This window comes from Triticum aestivum, chromosome 6D, assembly GCF_018294505.1.
Source record: "Triticum aestivum cultivar Chinese Spring chromosome 6D, IWGSC CS RefSeq v2.1, whole genome shotgun sequence".
Taxonomy (NCBI): domain Eukaryota; kingdom Viridiplantae; phylum Streptophyta; class Magnoliopsida; order Poales; family Poaceae; genus Triticum; species Triticum aestivum.
In genome coordinates, this window is record NC_057811.1 from 416589943 (window position 1) to 416607476 (window position 17534).

The following is a 17534-nucleotide window of genomic DNA, read 5'->3' on the forward strand; positions in this document are numbered from 1 at the left end:
GCTGATAAGGACACAGTGAAGATTTTGAACGAGTTTCAAATAGAACGCACATGAAGAATTTGTGAATAGATTGGGTTGAGTATAGCATAGAGGGGGAAGGGTCCGATCACATTCACTTAGTAGAAAAAGCAACTTGAAGAAATAGCAATAAGTGAATGCTGTAGAGGACATAAACTCATATATATATATATATATATATATATATATAGCCAATGAAAAAAACAATGGGAAGAGTGAAGACAATGCAAGGTTGAAGAAATTGAACAACTGAGGAATTTCAAAACTGAGGAAAAACTCAAATTGAAGATTTTCAACTTTTGGTGGTGGCATGACCCACCGTATAAGAATGATGATTTCAAACACCACGTACAATTTGTCATAGGGTTCTGATAATCAAATTCTTCGTTAATTTCTTCACACTTAGAGTGTTAGTCTTCATTGATTGAAGAAAAACTTTTCTTCATGTGTTGCACATCTAAGTCATCAATTTTGCATAAGTGTTAGGATGAGTGTCCTTTTCAAAGAACATTCGAAGATTCTAAGATATTTAGCTCACACCGCAACTTGCTAAATCTCTTCTCATCCAAGGTCTTGTTGAAGATATCAGCTAGTTGTTCTTCAGTCTTCACATGCTCAATAGAAATGTCGCCCTTCAACACATGATCACGAAGAAAATGATGACGAATCTGAATGTGCTTTGTCTTTGAGTGGTGAACTGGGTTGTGAGCAATCTTGATTGCACTCTCATTGCCACAGAAGAGAGGCACATTCTTTACATTAACGCCGTAGTCCTTGAGAGTTTGCTTCATCCATAGCAATTGAGCACAGCAAGAACCAGCAGCAATGTACTCAGCTTCAGCAGTAGGCAGTGATACGTAGTTCTGTTTCTTTGAGGACCAACAGACCAAAGATCTTCCGAGGAAATGGCATGTGCCAGATGTTGACTTGCGGTCCACACGATCACCAGCATAGTCAGAGTCTGAATATCCAATGAGATCAAAAACCGAGCCCTTGGGGTACCATAATCCATGTGTTGGTGTGTGAGCTAGATATCGAAGAATATGCTTCACAGCCTTATGGTGTGATTCCTTCGGTGTAGCTTGAAATCGGGCACACATGCAAACACTAAGCATAATATCTGGCCTAGATGCACATAAGTACAATAAAGAACCAATCATGGAGCGGTATACCTTGTGATCGAAGTCAATACCATTTTCATCAGTGCATAGATGGCCATTTGTGGGCATAGGAATTTTGACGCCTTTGCAATCTTGCATGCCAAATTTCCTCAATAGGTCCTTGATGTATTTCTCCTGAGATATGAATATGCCATTGCGCCGTTGACGAATTTAAGACCTAAGAAGAACTTCAATTCTCCCATCATAGACATTTCATATTCCTCTCTCATCATATAACCAAATTCGTCAGTGTAACGTTGGTCAGTACAGCCAAAGATAATATCATCAACATATATTTGGCACACAAACAATTCACCATCATAGGATTTAGTGAAATGGGTAGGATCAAGTGAACCGGGTTTGAAGCCTTTCTTCATGAGGAATTCCTTCAAAGTATCATACCACGCCCGAGGGGCCTGCTTGAGGCCATAGAGGGCCTTATTGAGTCTGAAGACTTTATCAGGATGCTTTGGATCTTCAAAACCTGGGGGTTGAGCAACATATACTTCTTCCTCAAGCTTAACATTGAGGAATGCACTTTTCACATCCATTTGATATAGAGTGATATCATGATGGTTAGCATAAGCAAGTAATATGCGAATAGCCTCAAGTCTAGCAACAGGTGCAAAAGTTTCATCGAAATCAATTCCTTCAACCTGTGTGTAGCCTTGAGCTACCAGCCGTGCCTTATTCCTCACCACAAGGCCATTTTCATCTTGCTTGTTGCGGTAGATCCACTTTGTGCCAATGATATTGTGCTTCCGAGGATCTGGACGTTTGACCAGTTCCCAGACGTTGTTGAGCTCGAACTAATGTAATTCTTCTTGCATGGCTTGAATCCACTCAGGCTCCAGAAAATGTGAAGCTCTTGAGCGTGTGAGAGGACATGGTGCTTCAATGTCATCAATGATTTTCTCAATTTGCACTTTGTTTGCAACGCAAGGATGAGCTGGTTGTCGTCGAGGAATTTGATCAGCATTTTCTTCAGCACCATTTTCTTCAGGTGCATTAGCTCGACGTTCTTCACGTTCTGGAATGAATTCTTCAGCAGATTCTTCGGTCGGAATGACATCCTCAATAGCCTTGAACTTGATACTTTCCTCAGGTGCTGGTTCATCTATCACAGAACGTAGGTGCTCTCTTTGCGAGCCATTAATTTCATCGAACCGCACATCTCTCTCAACAACTTTGTGGTGAACGTTGTTGAAGACTCTGTAGGTGTGCGAGTCCTTTCCGTAACCAAGCATAGAACCCTCATGTGCTTTCGGTGCAAATTTAGAGTTGCGATGAGGATCTCTAATCCAACATCTAGCACCGAAGACTTTGAAATAACTCACATTGGGTTTCTTGTCAGTGAGGAGTTTGTATGCAGTATTTTGGAAGAATTTGTGAAGATATACTCTGTTGATGATGTGGCAAGCAGTATCAATTGCCTCAATCCAGAACTGACGACGTGTCTTGTACTCATCAAGCATAGTGCGATCCGTCTCAACAAGAGTCCTGTTCTTGCGCTCCACGACGCCATTCTGTTGAGGAGTATAAGGAGCAGATAACTCATGAGTAATACCAAGTTCATCAAGATAGTCATCAAGACCAGAATTCTTGAACTCAGTTCCATTGTCACTCCTGATGTGCTTTATCTTCACACCAAATTTGGTTGAAGCCCTCGAAGAAAATCGTTTGAAGACTTCCTGCACTTCATGTTTGTAAGAGACAATATGCACCCATGTGTAACGAGAGTACTCATCAACAATAACAAAGCCATAGAGAGATGCATCATTTGTGACTGCTGAGTAGTGATTTGGACCAAAAAGATCCATGTGAAACAATTCAAATGGTCGAGTAGTAGTCATGATAGTCTTCGCTGGATGCTTGGCCTTGGTCATCTTTCCAGCTTCACAGGCTCCGCACAGGTGATCCTTGAGGAATTTGACATTCTCAATGCCAATGACATGCTTCTTCTTTGCAAGCGTGTGCAAATTCCTCATGCCTGCATGACCAAGTCGTCGATGCCATAGCCAGCCTTCTGAAGCTTTTGCAAGTAGGCATACGGGTGGTTGTGGTCCTGTAGAGAAATCAACAATATACATATCTCCTCTCCTAAAGCCTTCGAAGACTTTGGAATGGCCAGCTTCCCTGATCACAACACAACGATACTTGCCAAAGACAACAACCATATCAAAATCACAAAGCATTGAGACAGACATGAGGTTGTATCCTAAGGACTTGACAAGCATGACTTTGTCCATGTGTCGATCCTTTGAGATCGCAACCTTACCTAGACCCAATACCTGACTTTTGCCTTTGTCAGCGAAGATGATATGCTTCAGATGCGATGGAGATAATGGAGCATCCATCAATAGATTCTTGTCACTAGTTATGTGATTTGTACATCCACTATCGAGGACCCACTCATTGGCTTTGGGTTGATCATCCTGCAGATGAATTAGTGCAGCTTACAAACTCATATACTTCATCAGTGAAGAATATGACATCAATTTCATCAGATCAATTAATAGAACAGATAAAACAATATGAGGACGTGAGAAATGAAAGTTCATTTCTGCATGAATAGCCTGCGTCCTTTCAGGCAATTTCAGGTCTCCAGCAAATTCTTCAGACGTTTAAGCACGTCTGGAGACCTGACCCTGCAAAAGATATTAGTTATTTTTCTTCACCACCCACATCTGAAGGGGTGGCAAAGAGTTCATCACTCTGCGAGCTCCATAAGAGAAATGTGGCATAGAAGCCAGTCCACTTCGTTTCACATAAGAGGAGTTAGGGTAAGCATATGAATAAGCAGATAAATTCTTCGAGGACTTATGAACATAATGATTAGAGGAATAATGCTCATATTCATGGCCCTTAGCTCTTCCCTGCGAGACAGAGGTGTTAGCACGATGATATTCATATGAGGACTTTGATCCTTTTGAGGAATTTGATCCACGTGAGGAATTTGGTCCATATGAGGACTTGGATCCATATGAAGAATTTGGTCCATATGAAGAATTTGATCTGGGGTTCCTATTCTTCACAGGTGGTGTCATGAGGACATTCACCTGAAGACTTTCAAGGCACCTTTTGGGAACCCAGATTTTCTTCATAGGGGAACCGTTCCTACAGTTAGTGCCAACATATCTAGCAAATACTTCACCATTCTGATTTTTGAACAGTTTATAGTTGAAGTCAAATGACTCATCAGAAGAATGAGGAGATTCACATGTAAAGCCAGATAAATTGGATGGATCAACTGGAGGTCCCTTTGCAGCAACCCTTGAGGTTTTGGGGTACTGCTCAGGCTTCCAATATGTACCATCAGCATTGAGTTTCCTCTCAAAGGCAATACCCTCTTTCCTAGGGTTCCTGTTGAGGATCTGCTTTTTAAGCACATCACAAAGAGTCTGATGCCCTTTGAGGCTTTTGTACATGCTTGTCATATACAATTCCTTCAGCCCTGCATCATCAGTGATACTAGCAATATCCTCAGATGAGGAATTAGTGACAGCGGAGACAAGTGAAGAATTTGTAGTAGAAGAAGCATTTGAACATTCAAGTGAAGAATTAGAAGATTCACGTTCAATGCACTTCAAACATGGAGGAACAAATTCTTCCTGGGTAGCGCTGATATGTTGAGCAAGTAATGAATGGCGCTCCTTCTGAAGATCTTCATAACTCACTCTTAGCTTTTCAAGATCTTGCTTTCTCTGAAGAAATTCATAAGAAAGCTTCTCATGATCAGATAAGAGAGTGTTATGATGACCTTGAAGGTTTTCAAACCTAGACTGAAGTCTCTGAAGATTTTCAGTCAAGGTTTTAGTGCGATCCATTTCTTCACCCAACATATCATCACTTTTGTATAGCATGTTTTGAACCTTTTCAAAAGCCTTTTGTTGTTTCACAGCAATCTTAGCAAGTTTAGAGTAGTTGGGCTTGAGGTTTTCATTAGATTCATTCTCACTTGATTCAGAGGAGGTATATTTGAGTACCTTGGCACCCTTTGCCATGAAACAATAGGTGGGAGCGTAGTCATCATTGCCTTCATGAGCCTTGTTGGTGGAGCCATTTTCTTCAGAGTTGAAGATAGACTTGCTGACGAATGCAGTAGCGAGAGCTAGACTCGCCACACCAGACTCAGACTCCTCAGATGCCTCCTCTTCCTCATGTTCCTCAGATTCAGCCTAAGAGTCCATTTCCTTGTCAATGAATGCCCGAGCCTTCTTGGAGCTGCTCTTCTTGAGAGATGAAGACTTTGAAGATTTTGATGATGAAGACTTTGAAGATTTCTTCTTCTTCGCATCATCAGAACTGTACTCCTTGTATTTCTTCTTCTTTGATTCCTTTTCCCACTGAGGACAATCTTGAATGTAGTGACTAGGTTTCTTGCATTTGTGGCATAGCCTCTTCTTGTAGTCACTGGATGAGGAATCATTGCTCCTTGAGGATTTTCCAAAGCGACCACGTCTTGAGAACCTTTGGAATTTCTTCACGAGCAGTGCTAGCTCCTTGCTCAGTTCTTCAGGATCACCAAGGCTACTACCAGAATGTTCACCTTCAGATTCAGAGATGACCTTGGCCTTCAGGGCACGTGATCTGCCATAGCTCGAACCGTACAGATCTCTCTTCTCAGCAAGCTGGAACTCATGAGTATTTAGCCTCTCGAGGATATCAGCGGGATCAAGTGACTTGTAATCAGCACGTTCTTGTATCATCAGTGCCAGAGTATCAAATGAGGAATCAAGCGATCTCAGCAATTTCTGCACCACCTCATGGTCGGTGATGTCAATGGCACCAAGTGCTTGAAGCTCATTTGAGATGTCAGTGAGGCGATCGAAGGTTTGTTGAACATTTTCATTGCCGAGTCTTTTGAAGCAGTTGAAGAGATTGCGAAGAACGTCAACTCGAGAGTCACGCTGTGTTGAGACTCCTTCATTGACTTTGGACAACCTATCCCAGATAAGCTTGGCAGTTTCCAAAGCACTCACTCTTCCTTACTGCCCTTTGCTCAGATGGCCACATATGATGTTCTTCGCTTGGGAGTTGAGTTGCTTGAATCTCTTCACATCAGCAACATTTAGAGAAGGTGTGACTGAGGGAACACCATTTTCCATAACATACTAGAGATCATTATCAATTGCCTCAAGATGCATTCACATCTTATTCTTCCAGTAGGGGTAGTCTGTCCCATCGAAGGTAGGTCACCCAGCAGAGACCTTGATCATACCTGCGGTCGACATAACTAAAACTCCAGGCGGTTAAACCAAAATCACACAGAACAAGGGAGTACCTCGCTCTGATACCAATTGAAAGTGCGTTATATCGACTAGAGGGGGGTGAATAGGCGATTTTTATGAATTCTTCACTGAGGAATTTGCGGGTGAGGAAATTCCTTAGCGAAGAACTACTTGCAGTGGAATAAGTACTCAGATGTAAATGTAACAAAACACAAGCATGGTCATCATGATGAAATGAAGACAAACACAGAGTACAGAAAGCGTAAACACAGGATAGCACAGAATGAAGACAAATAGACTGAAGAAATTGAACTGAGGAAATTGAGAAAGTCTTTAGTCAAAGTCTTCAAACAGATATGAACAAGCACACAACACAGTAATGAGGAAATGAAAGAGTTGAGGAAATAGAACCAGTAAGCTTGGTGAAGATAATGATTTGGTAGACCAGTTCCAACTGCTGTCTCAGTTGTACGTCTGGTTGGAGCGGCTAGGTGTTTAAACCTGAGGACACACGGTCCCGGACACACAGTCCTCACTGTATTCTCCTTGAGCTAAAGTCTCACAGACCTCGCCCAATCACTCGTGGTAAGTCTTCAGGTGACTTCCAAACCTTCACAAACTCGGTCACTCGGCGATCCACAATTTCCTCTTGGATGCTCTAGACCATGACGCCTAACTGTCTGGAAGAAGCACAGTCTTCAAAGGTAACAAGCGTCGGATCTACGCAAGATCAATCTCTTCAGTGATGCTCAATCACTTTGGGTTTGTAGGTGTTTGGGTTTGGGTTTTCCTCACTTGATGATTTTCGCTCAAAGTCCTCGGAGGATGGGATGCTCTCAAATGACAAGTGTCAGTTCCTCTCGGAGCAGCCATCCAGCTAGTGGTTGTGGGGCGACTATTTATAGCCTAGGGAGCAGCCCGACATGATAAGACATAAATGCCCTTCAATGATATGACTGTTAGGTGGGTAGATATTTTGGAACAGCTGGCGCATAGCACAGCAACGGTCGGAGATTTGAGTATCAAATTCCTCAGGGCTATCATGTTCCTCGCTGTGTAGGCAATCCGCACTGGCAAATTCCTAACTCCTCAGTCAAAACAAATTCCTTAGAGACCAGAAGAACTTCGTCTCTGTCACTGAAGAGTATGACTGAACTGTATGAGATTTCCAATGGCTTCACTCGAAGGGATTGGTAGGTTTAGGATTTTGAGTTGAGCATCACTTGGAAATTTTTCCTTAGTATTTCCTCGACCCCCCTTAACAGTACGGTGTTTCCTATAACTCAAGAAAGAGAAAATGAAACTACGAAAAAAAGTCTTCAAGCTTCATGTTCCTCGAATAGATACCTAGCCTTTAAGGTCACACCAATTTTTTCACTTTCAAAGTCTTCAGAAAGTCTTGAGAAATCCGAAGTCTTCAGTCGAAGAACTTCATTTTTAGGGGTCAACTTTCTCTATAAATATCAAACTCCTCAAAGACTTATAGACCTGTGTACACTCATAAACACATTAGTCCCTTAACCTATAAGTCTTCAATACACCAAAATCACTAAGGGGCACTAGATGCACTTACAAGTACATGCTAAACCTGTTATGTGTCTGCTTGTTTCTTCTTTTAGAATGCTGACAGAATATTGGGGAAGAGTGCCTTATTAAGCAATGGTAAAGGAAGTAATGCAGATAAGGTTCAGGATAGTGACACATCCTTGTTGGTCTCCAACAAAGCTGATAAAACAGCTAAGGAAGACTATCTCGAAGACAGTGAGACAACCCCAAAGTCCTATCTTGGTTTAGCGTTCGAGTTACTGGCCACTACCGCTTGCACAAGCTATTCAAACTCACTATCTGACTAAGTTCAGTTTCCTGAGTCTCAACTAGAAGCTGAAAGACATTGATCAGCTATGCTGCGACAAGAAGCGGAAGGACTACGGAAGTCCCTGGAGCATTCAGATGCATACTTTCTGGTGCAACATCAAGCGTTGGAGGATTTTAGCGCCAAATAGGACAAAGCTAATAAGCTTTCTAAGCTTATTGCCAGCATGGTGGATACCCAGGATAACATTTCTTGAGCTCTTCTGAAGTTGTTTCAGTTATGCTCTTGTTTTGCTGCCGCGTTTATTTGCACTGGTGGCCAATTTTGACGGCCAGTGTATGTAATATGCTGCTTTGTTCCCTATATTTGCACTATTGGCGAACTTTGATGCCCAGTGGATGTAATATGTGTAATAGCGGTAAGAGGCTAGCGTTAATTGCTTGCTTATTTATTTCCTTATTGTCTTGTTTAGTTGTTTGCTTGTAGTCGCTGCAGTTCTTTTTCTGTGTTTTTCTAGTGGCCACAATAACCTTTTTTTGGAAACTAGGCCAAAATAATCATGGCAACGGGCCTCCTGCGGGCTGTATGATCCATGGGCCTCCTGCGGGCTGTATGATCCATGGGCCTTCTACGGGCCGTAGGATCCATTGCCCTTCTATACGGGCTATAGGATCCATGGGCCTTCTACGGGCCGTACGATCCATGGGCCTTTTATGGACCGTAGGATCCATGGGCCTTCTACGGGGCGTTTTATCATTTCACCAATAATGGGTCATACTATTCATGGACAATAACGGGCCGTTAATAGGCCGTATTTGATAACTCTATGAAAATAGCCCAACGGTTTTTTTTTAACATGAAAACGGCCCAACGTATTAACGGGCCACAAACGGGCCGACTGTAACCACGGGCTAAATTTGGCCCACAAGCAGAAAATGACAGTAACGGGCCGTAAGTAAACGAATGCTGGAAATGAGCCCAAGAATAAATGGGCCTTGAGAAGGCCGAAAGATAACATGGGCTGGAAACGGCCCAATGGAATAATGGGCCGTTAATGGGTATAAAGTGATACACCGTTCATTACGGGCCAGTTTTAACACGGGCCGTTAAGGGGCCGAGGGTTACTAAGGGCCTCATATGGGCCGAAAGACGTCATGAGCCATACATGGGCCGGAAGTTAAAACGGGCTGGAATTATATTGGACGGACCAGATGACGCTACTGGGCCTAATTCAGATAGGCCGTAAACGGGCCCTGGGTTAGCGGGTTGTAAATGGGCTATATGCGAAAAAGCCGTTAACAGGCTTGCCGTGGGCCGGCCCACCACCTTTTGACCAAGTGAAACGGGCCGGCCTTTTCACAGGAATGGGCCTCTGTTGGGCCGTGCCACGTGTCGACGTATCATAGGCGCTTTGGGTCCAATGAGTGGATGACATCTGTCCCAATGGTGAGCCGACACGTGTTTCCTCCAGCCAATGATGATTTTACACGTGGAAAATCCCCATTGGTCGGGGCTGTTAACGGGTTATCAGATCCAAAACCGGACCCGATAGCTTAACGGCGTTCTGTTACGGTGGATGCCATGTGTCGGTCACCCTTGACGAAAGCACTTCTGTGACGCGCGATTTATCGTCATGGAAGTGGACACTTCCGTGATGATAATTTTGGTAATGTCATGGAACACTTCTACGACAGCACAGGTATGACTATCTTCATTCTATCATAAATTTGTCATGGATGTACATGCATGACAGAAAACGTGACCTACTGTGACAAACACGTATCATCACGAAAGTGTATTTTTTTGTAGTGCTGCACCAAATTAACACACTAGCATTGCTATCATTGGCCAGGTCAGATAATAGGAAAGCAACATTGACACAACGAACGTTTGGGCAACCAGACCATACCAGCCTACACCAAATTAACACAATATGGCACATCTATCATCAACCAGGTAAGGTATTACGAAAGCAACATTGACACAATGAATGAATGGGCAACCAGAGCAACACTACAATTCAGTAATGTGCATGATATGAGATAGTACACTCATGCAACATTGTCGCCTTTAACATTTTGCTACAACTGAATTTAGATCAGATAAAGGTTGGATTCACACCGATTAACAAAATACATGTTGATGTAAAAATTCCCGCAAGATACTTTCCTCGAAGACGATCCCAGTACAGAAAGTCTTCTATCCTTTAAGCTTATTTTCTAAAAGAGAGATGGGTAAGAAACATGTAGAAAATATGATCAGAATGCTATAAAATTTCATGATGCGAGGATACGCACACGCTTCTTAGAATGGAGTTGACATATTTTTGCTGGACTGGAGCGGACTAGTTCTTTGGCCACTGGAATCTGCTTATTATCAGTGGGAGTTGGGTTTCTCTATGCTGGAGCAGTATCTATGAAAACTGGAGTTGGTTTATTATCTCCTGGCGTTTGGATCTTTTGCAAAGACCTGGTTTGTAACCCTTCATATTCTAACATAGCCGTCTTCCCCTTGCATGCCTTATATAGAAGAATGGTGCTTCAATTATAAAACATGCTACAACAAAGATGGAAAAGGTACTAAAGAATAGAAAGGCATGACATATTGACATGTATTCCCTCCATCCAAAAATAAATGGATGGGTCTAGGCGTATTTCAGTTCTAGATACATCCAGTTTTATCCATTTCTGCGACATGTAATCCGGACGGAGGGAGTATGATGTAAGAGCTAGGGATACGACAGGACAACAGTGTAAAAAACACTACTTGAATGTAAAACTGTATGCTAGCGGAATACATTACAGAAAAACACTAAGGCAACATATGCGTGTATGATTGGGAAACTAAGATGGCATTGCAAGAGACCACTAGATCAACACTTCAATGTAAAAAATAACATGGTATGGTAGACAGATGAAGTACATACTGATGAATAACAATGCATAAGATATTGAGAAGCATGATGTCCAAACTAAGCAGATGGCATTGCGATAGAGTAGAATGACAGTACTTGAATTTGAAAACATGTTATCATTAATGGAATAGGTACTAAAAACAGTAAAGCATGTCATATTTACATGCATGATTAGCAGGCGAAGCACAAGGCATTGCAACAGAGTAGATGCACTCCAGGACATTATATGCATGTTGTACCCATATCAAGGGTCAAGTTAGAGCAAGGACCTTATGGGGTGAATAGGATTCATCATCTTTCTGCAAGTCTTGTGAAGAACTGCCTTTACATGTCCCATCATATTGGGTGTCATTGACGTCAAGTTTGTTGGCCGTTACATTGCTCCGTGAGGTTCTTGTGGATAAATCAGTGTGTGCAATTATATCTGACATGCATGGAAGACAACTAGTAGTTAGATTTATGTAATGAGTGCCTGTAGGAGACGACATAAATAGTAGGACTGGGGTTAACTAGCATCAACAGGTCTCAAAAACTAAAGGGAGAACACAGATGAAAGCTACAGAATATGTATCGTTTGTACTCGGGATTAACTAGATGGCACACAAAAGTATTAAGGAACAGCATAGGTTATACTAGAATTGGTATAATACTATAATCACCAGCCTGTGGGATAGCATTGGCTGATGGATGATAACTATGGAACAGCGTTACCTAAAGAACAAGTCTCTTAGCTGAACTAAGGAACAGCGTTAACTCCTGAACAAGACCCATAAGAGATGAGCATGAATATACAGTGAAATGTGATAATCTATTTTCCATGCTTAGATGAATAACAAAGCCATAAATGTTGCACACAAGTAAGATGAGCGTACAACCTATCTGGCCGCCATCCATAGGAGTGAGCATCATGTGCTGACTTGTCGATGGCCCTGCAGTTGTTGTGGCTGTCCATGTCGGGCACGCGCATTCGACGCAGGGAACTGTTGAGTGGGGACTATAGCTCCCTTCTGGTGTATGCTTCCCTTGTTGGAGCAGCTGCGGTCAGTCGGAAGACGGTGTGGCTGAAGATGTAGAAAACGCATAATGTTAAGAACGACACATCTCTCTGATCTGAAGAAATACCCTAAGAGATCAACAGCAAGGTACGAGAGTGGTCACACGTCTGTTGACTGAAGACTAAATTGGGGTCACACAATTTTATTTTATTTTGGTACTATCCGATCTACGCTGGATGGCTTGATGGCCGTCTTGTGCCTCCCAGCTGACACTGTTCAGAATCTTCCCCGAAGAGCCAGCGACTACTGGCAGAGCAGCCTACCTCCGCCGTCCGTGGCCCCGACCAAAACCCCGCTCCCCGCCCCACCGCACTGCCGTGGTTGCGCCGCCCCTGGCCAATCCACAGAGACTCGCCGTCATCCAGATCCGGCGGCGGCAGTACCTTCAACCCACGCAACTCTAAGATAGCCATCTAAGCGTTGCTTCCGCGGCGAACTTGCACCCCCGCACCCTTACGTTAGACACCAGCCAACCGGCAGCCTAGGAGCTCCGCCGACTCGAGGGGGTGCTGCTTCCCATTGGGAATCGATTGGCCCAGAATAAAAATTTAGACAACTGGCGCCTAAATAAAGTGATTTGAGATGAGGGTGCGACCTATCTGGCGGCCCGGTGAAGTAGGCAGCTCTAGCTGCTGAGTCGGTGAGGCCGGCGCGGTTGCGGTGGCTACCGGCGACAGGGAAGCAGAGATGTCGCGATGGTCAACGGCTACGGGGAAGCAGCGCCGGGGCTCTGGACGGGTCCAAAGTTGGAGCCGCTCCGGCACCGTGAACAACGGCGGGGGTGAATCGGCTCCGGTACGGTTCACGCGGCCGTCGTCGAGGCAGCTCCGACAGCACGGAGTAAGAGGCACACGGACCAGTGCATGACGGCAAATGGACAGCGTCTCCGGGATTAGAGAGGAGGGCGGCTGTGAATTTGGTGCGGTGGGGGGCGCCATGGAAGAGGGGCTGAGGTTTCACGGCTCGGGAGAAGGGAGCTTCCGGGGAGAAGGTGATTTGGCGCCCATGAGGTATGAATGGGGAATTGGGAGGGGGAACCACGTCTTACGGACGCATTTGTCTGAAATGTGTGTGTGTGTGTGTGTGGGGGGGGGGTTATAGTTCTACCCCTGCCTTTAGGCTTCTCGGCTTGGGTCTGTGTACTGAGGGTCGGGGATAGTAGAGTAACTTTGCTTCTCCCAAATAGTGGGCGCGAGCGATTTCGGGCGAGGAGGGCGTGTTTTGAAATATAGTGGGCGCGAGCGATTTCGGGCGAGGAGGGCGTGTTTTGAAATATAGTGGGCTGCGAGCGATTTCGGGCGAGGAGAGCGTGTTTTGAAATAGTGGGTGCGAGCTATTTTGGGCGAGGAGAGGGTGTTTTGCCGACCATGGTTTATGAATTATTCGGCAATCATTTCGGCCGAGGAGAAGGCGCGCTTGGATGAAGTTACAAACCTACCCTCGATGTACAACGGGCCAATTGATTTGTGTCCCACATAGGCCGGTAATTTCGCGTCTCCCATTTATTTGCTCGGGCGAATTCCACCGAGCAGAGGGTGTTTAACGGTTCGTTCAAATTTGGGGAGAACGAGCATCCACGTGTACCTTACCAAGTCGATTCGAATCAAATTTTGAAATATTAGCTTGCGACTTCTTTTTTAGATGGAGAGATGATGCTCGGGAGTAATGTGTTTTTACATGCTCGTTGCTAGCGATTTACTATATGACAAATAGTTGACCCACTCAAAAACGGGAATCAAACCCAAAATGAAATATCTCGATTCAATGAAATAGCTCGTTCACCAGGTCAAAATAGTGAACTAAATCCAAAATTGAACACCTCAATCGAGTAGCATGTTGTATAGTATTATAGTACTCCATGAACATGTTGAAAGTCAAATTAATGAACTTGTTTGATATACGCATATCTTCGTTCATGTGTGGATTGCAGACAACATGTTCTCCAATTTAAATATTTGAATGCAAGTTTATATCGAAACATGGTTTATGTCGATCCTTGATGCATAAAACGCGACCTCCCCCTCTCCCGTACTCCTGCTCTCTCTCCTCTCTCTCTCTCTCTCTCTCTCTCTCTCTCTCTCTCTCTCTCTCTCTCTCTCTCTCTCTCTCTCTCTCTCTCTCTCTCGCCGACAATCTTCAATTCCGTCGCGCGCATCCAACACACAAACCTTGTTGGTCCCTCTCTCTCCATCTCTCTCTCTCTTTGTGTGTGTGTGTGGGGGGGGGGGTCTTTCTAGTTTACATGCATATATACTCCATCTATAGGTCTCTCTCACACACTATGTATGATTTTATAGTCCAAGCTAAATATCTTGGGTGCACTCATCGTACGCACACAAATTCCTTGGCTCGTTGCCCGTAACTCTCTCACGCACCACTCTGTCGTCTTGGAGCTCTTCCCTCTCTCTCTCAAACTCTCCATACCTGGGCCACACATTGATACGCCTCCAACATATCTATAATTTTTGATTGTTCCATGCTATATTATATTCTGTTTTGGACATTATTGGGCTTTATTATACACTTTTATATTATTTTTGGGACTAACCTATTAACCGGAGGCCCAGCCCAGAATTGCTGTTTTTTGCCTATTTCAGAGTTTCGCAGAAAAAGAATATCAAACGGAGTCCAAACGGAATGAAACCTTCGGGAACGTGATTTTCGGAACGAACATGATCCAGAGGACTTGGACCCTCCATCAAGACATCAACCAGGAGGGCACGAGGTAGGGGGGCGCGCCTACCCCCCCCCCCCCAGGCGCGCCCTCCACCCTCGTGGGCCCCATGTTGCTCCACCGACGTACTCCTTCCTCCTATATATACCTACGTACCCCCAAACTACCAGATACGGAGCCAAAAACCTAATTCCACCACCGCAACCTTCTGTACCCGTGAGATCCCATCTTGGGGCCTGTTCCGGAGCTCCGCCGGAGGGGGCATCGATCACGGAGGGCTTCTACATCAACACCATAGCCTCTCCGATGATGTGTGAGTAGTTTACCTCAGACCTTCGGGTCCATAGTTATTAGCTAGATGGCTTCTTCTCTCTTTTTGGATCTCAATACAATGTTCTCCCCCTCTCTCGTGGAGATCTATTCGATGTAACCTTCTTTCGCGGTGTGTTTGTTGAGACCGATGCATTGTGGGTTTATGATCAAGTTTATCTATGAACAATATTTGAATCTTCTCTGAATTCTTTTATGTATGATTGGTTATCTTTGCAAGTCTCTTCGAATTATCAGTTTGGTTTGGCCTACTAGATTGATCTTTCTTGCAATGGGAGAAGTGCTTAGCTTTGGGTTCAATCTTGCGGTGTCCTGTCCCAGTGACAGTAGGGGCAGCAAGGCACGTATTGTATTGTTGCCATCGAGGATAACAAGATGGGGTTTATATCATATTGCATGAGTTTATCCATCTATATCATGTCATCTTGCTTAAAGCGTTACTCTGTTCTTATGAACTTAATACTCTAGATGCATGCTGGATAGCGGTCGATGTGTGGAGTAATAGTAGTAGATGCAGGCAGGAGTCGGTCTACTTGTCTCGGACGTGATGCCTATATACATGATCATACCTAGATATTCTCATAACTATGTTCAATTCTATCAATTGCTCAACAGTAATTTGTTCACCCACCGTAATACTTATGCTCATGAGAGAAGCCACTAGTGAAACCTATGGCCCCCGGGTCTATTTTCCATCATATTAATCTCCCGACAACAAGCTATTTCTGTGGCCGTTTTTATTTTGTTTTCTTTACTTTGCATCTTTATCATAAAAATACCAAAAATATTATCTTATCATATCTATCAGATCTCTCTCTCGTAAGTGACTGTGAAGGGATTGGCAACCCCTTTATTGTGTTGGTTGCGAGGGTTTATTTTCTTTGTGTAGGTGCGAGGGACTCGTGCGTGGCCTCCTACTGGATTGATACCTTGGTTCTCAAAAACTGAGGGAAATACTTACGCTACTTTGCTGCATCACCCTTTCCTCTTCAAGGGAAAACCAACGCAGTGCTCAAGAGGTAGCAAGAAGGATTTCTAGCGCCGTTGCCGGGGAGGCTTACGCAAGGTCAAGTCAAGATTTGGACTCCCGACAACGAGCCATTTCTAGCGCTGTTTCCGGGGAGTCTACGCAAAAGTCAACATACCAAGTACCCATCACAAACCCTTATCTCCCGCATTACATTATTTGCCATTTGCCTCTCGTTTTCCTCTCCCCCACTTCACCCTTGTCGTTTTATTCGCCCTCTCTTTCTCGCTCGCCTTCCTTCGCCATGTCGGAACCAAAAAGAGTTGGGGGTTCTCTCCCGAGATTTAGTGCTTTGGACAATCCTTCTATTCTATCTAAACTCATAAATAATACTATGGAAAAACCTACCGGAGTTGTTAATGAGAGTCCTAATAATTTTGATGAAGATGATTCTGGAATTTTTCATTATTTACTCGATGAATCTTTGAAAGATTCTTGGGATAGGTTGTTAAGGATCCGGGCTAGCTATGTACCCCAATATCCAATTGAGGTTTATCTAAAAAGCTTTTATGTTGGGTTGCCCGCTTCGTTCAAACAAGTTTTAGATTTTATTTTTGAAGAGGGTTTTCTTGAAGGGGACCCCATAGATACCTATGAAAAGATGAAAACTATATTTGGGCATCCCATGAATGAGAAAGTTGAATGCACATCTCTTTTGCTCTCCTACCAAAACGAATCTATTAAAGAAATAAAAGCTAGCCTAGATGCAAATTTCCGCAACGTGCTTAATCTTTCTTCTACCATCAATAGCCACGTGCTTTATCAAAATAGAAAGATTAATTCCATAGATAACAAGTTTGCTCTTTTCTTCCCTAAAACCAAAGATGGCAATACCTAGATCTATCCTTGCTATTATGCCTAGCTAGGGGCGTTAAATGATATCGCTTGTTCGGAGGCAACCCAATTTTATTTTTAGTTTTTTGCTTTTTGCTTCTGTTTAGGAATAAATCTTTGATCTAGCCTCTGGTTAGATGTCTTTTTATGTTTTACATAGTGTTTGTGCCAAGTTTAACCTATAGGATCTTCTTGGATGATAGTTATTTGATCTTGCTGAAAATTCCAGAAACTTTCTGTTCACGAAAATAATTGTTAAAAATTACCAGAACGTGATAAAATATTGATTCCAATTGCTGCTGATCACTAAAAAAATGTCTAGGTCTTCCTATTTTGGTAGATTTTTTGGAGTTCCAGAAGTTTGCGTTAGTTACAGATTACTACAGACTGTTCTGTTTTTGACAGATTGTGTTTTTCGTGTGTTGTTTGCTTATTTTGATGAATCTATGGCTAGTAAAAGAGTTTATAAACCATAGAG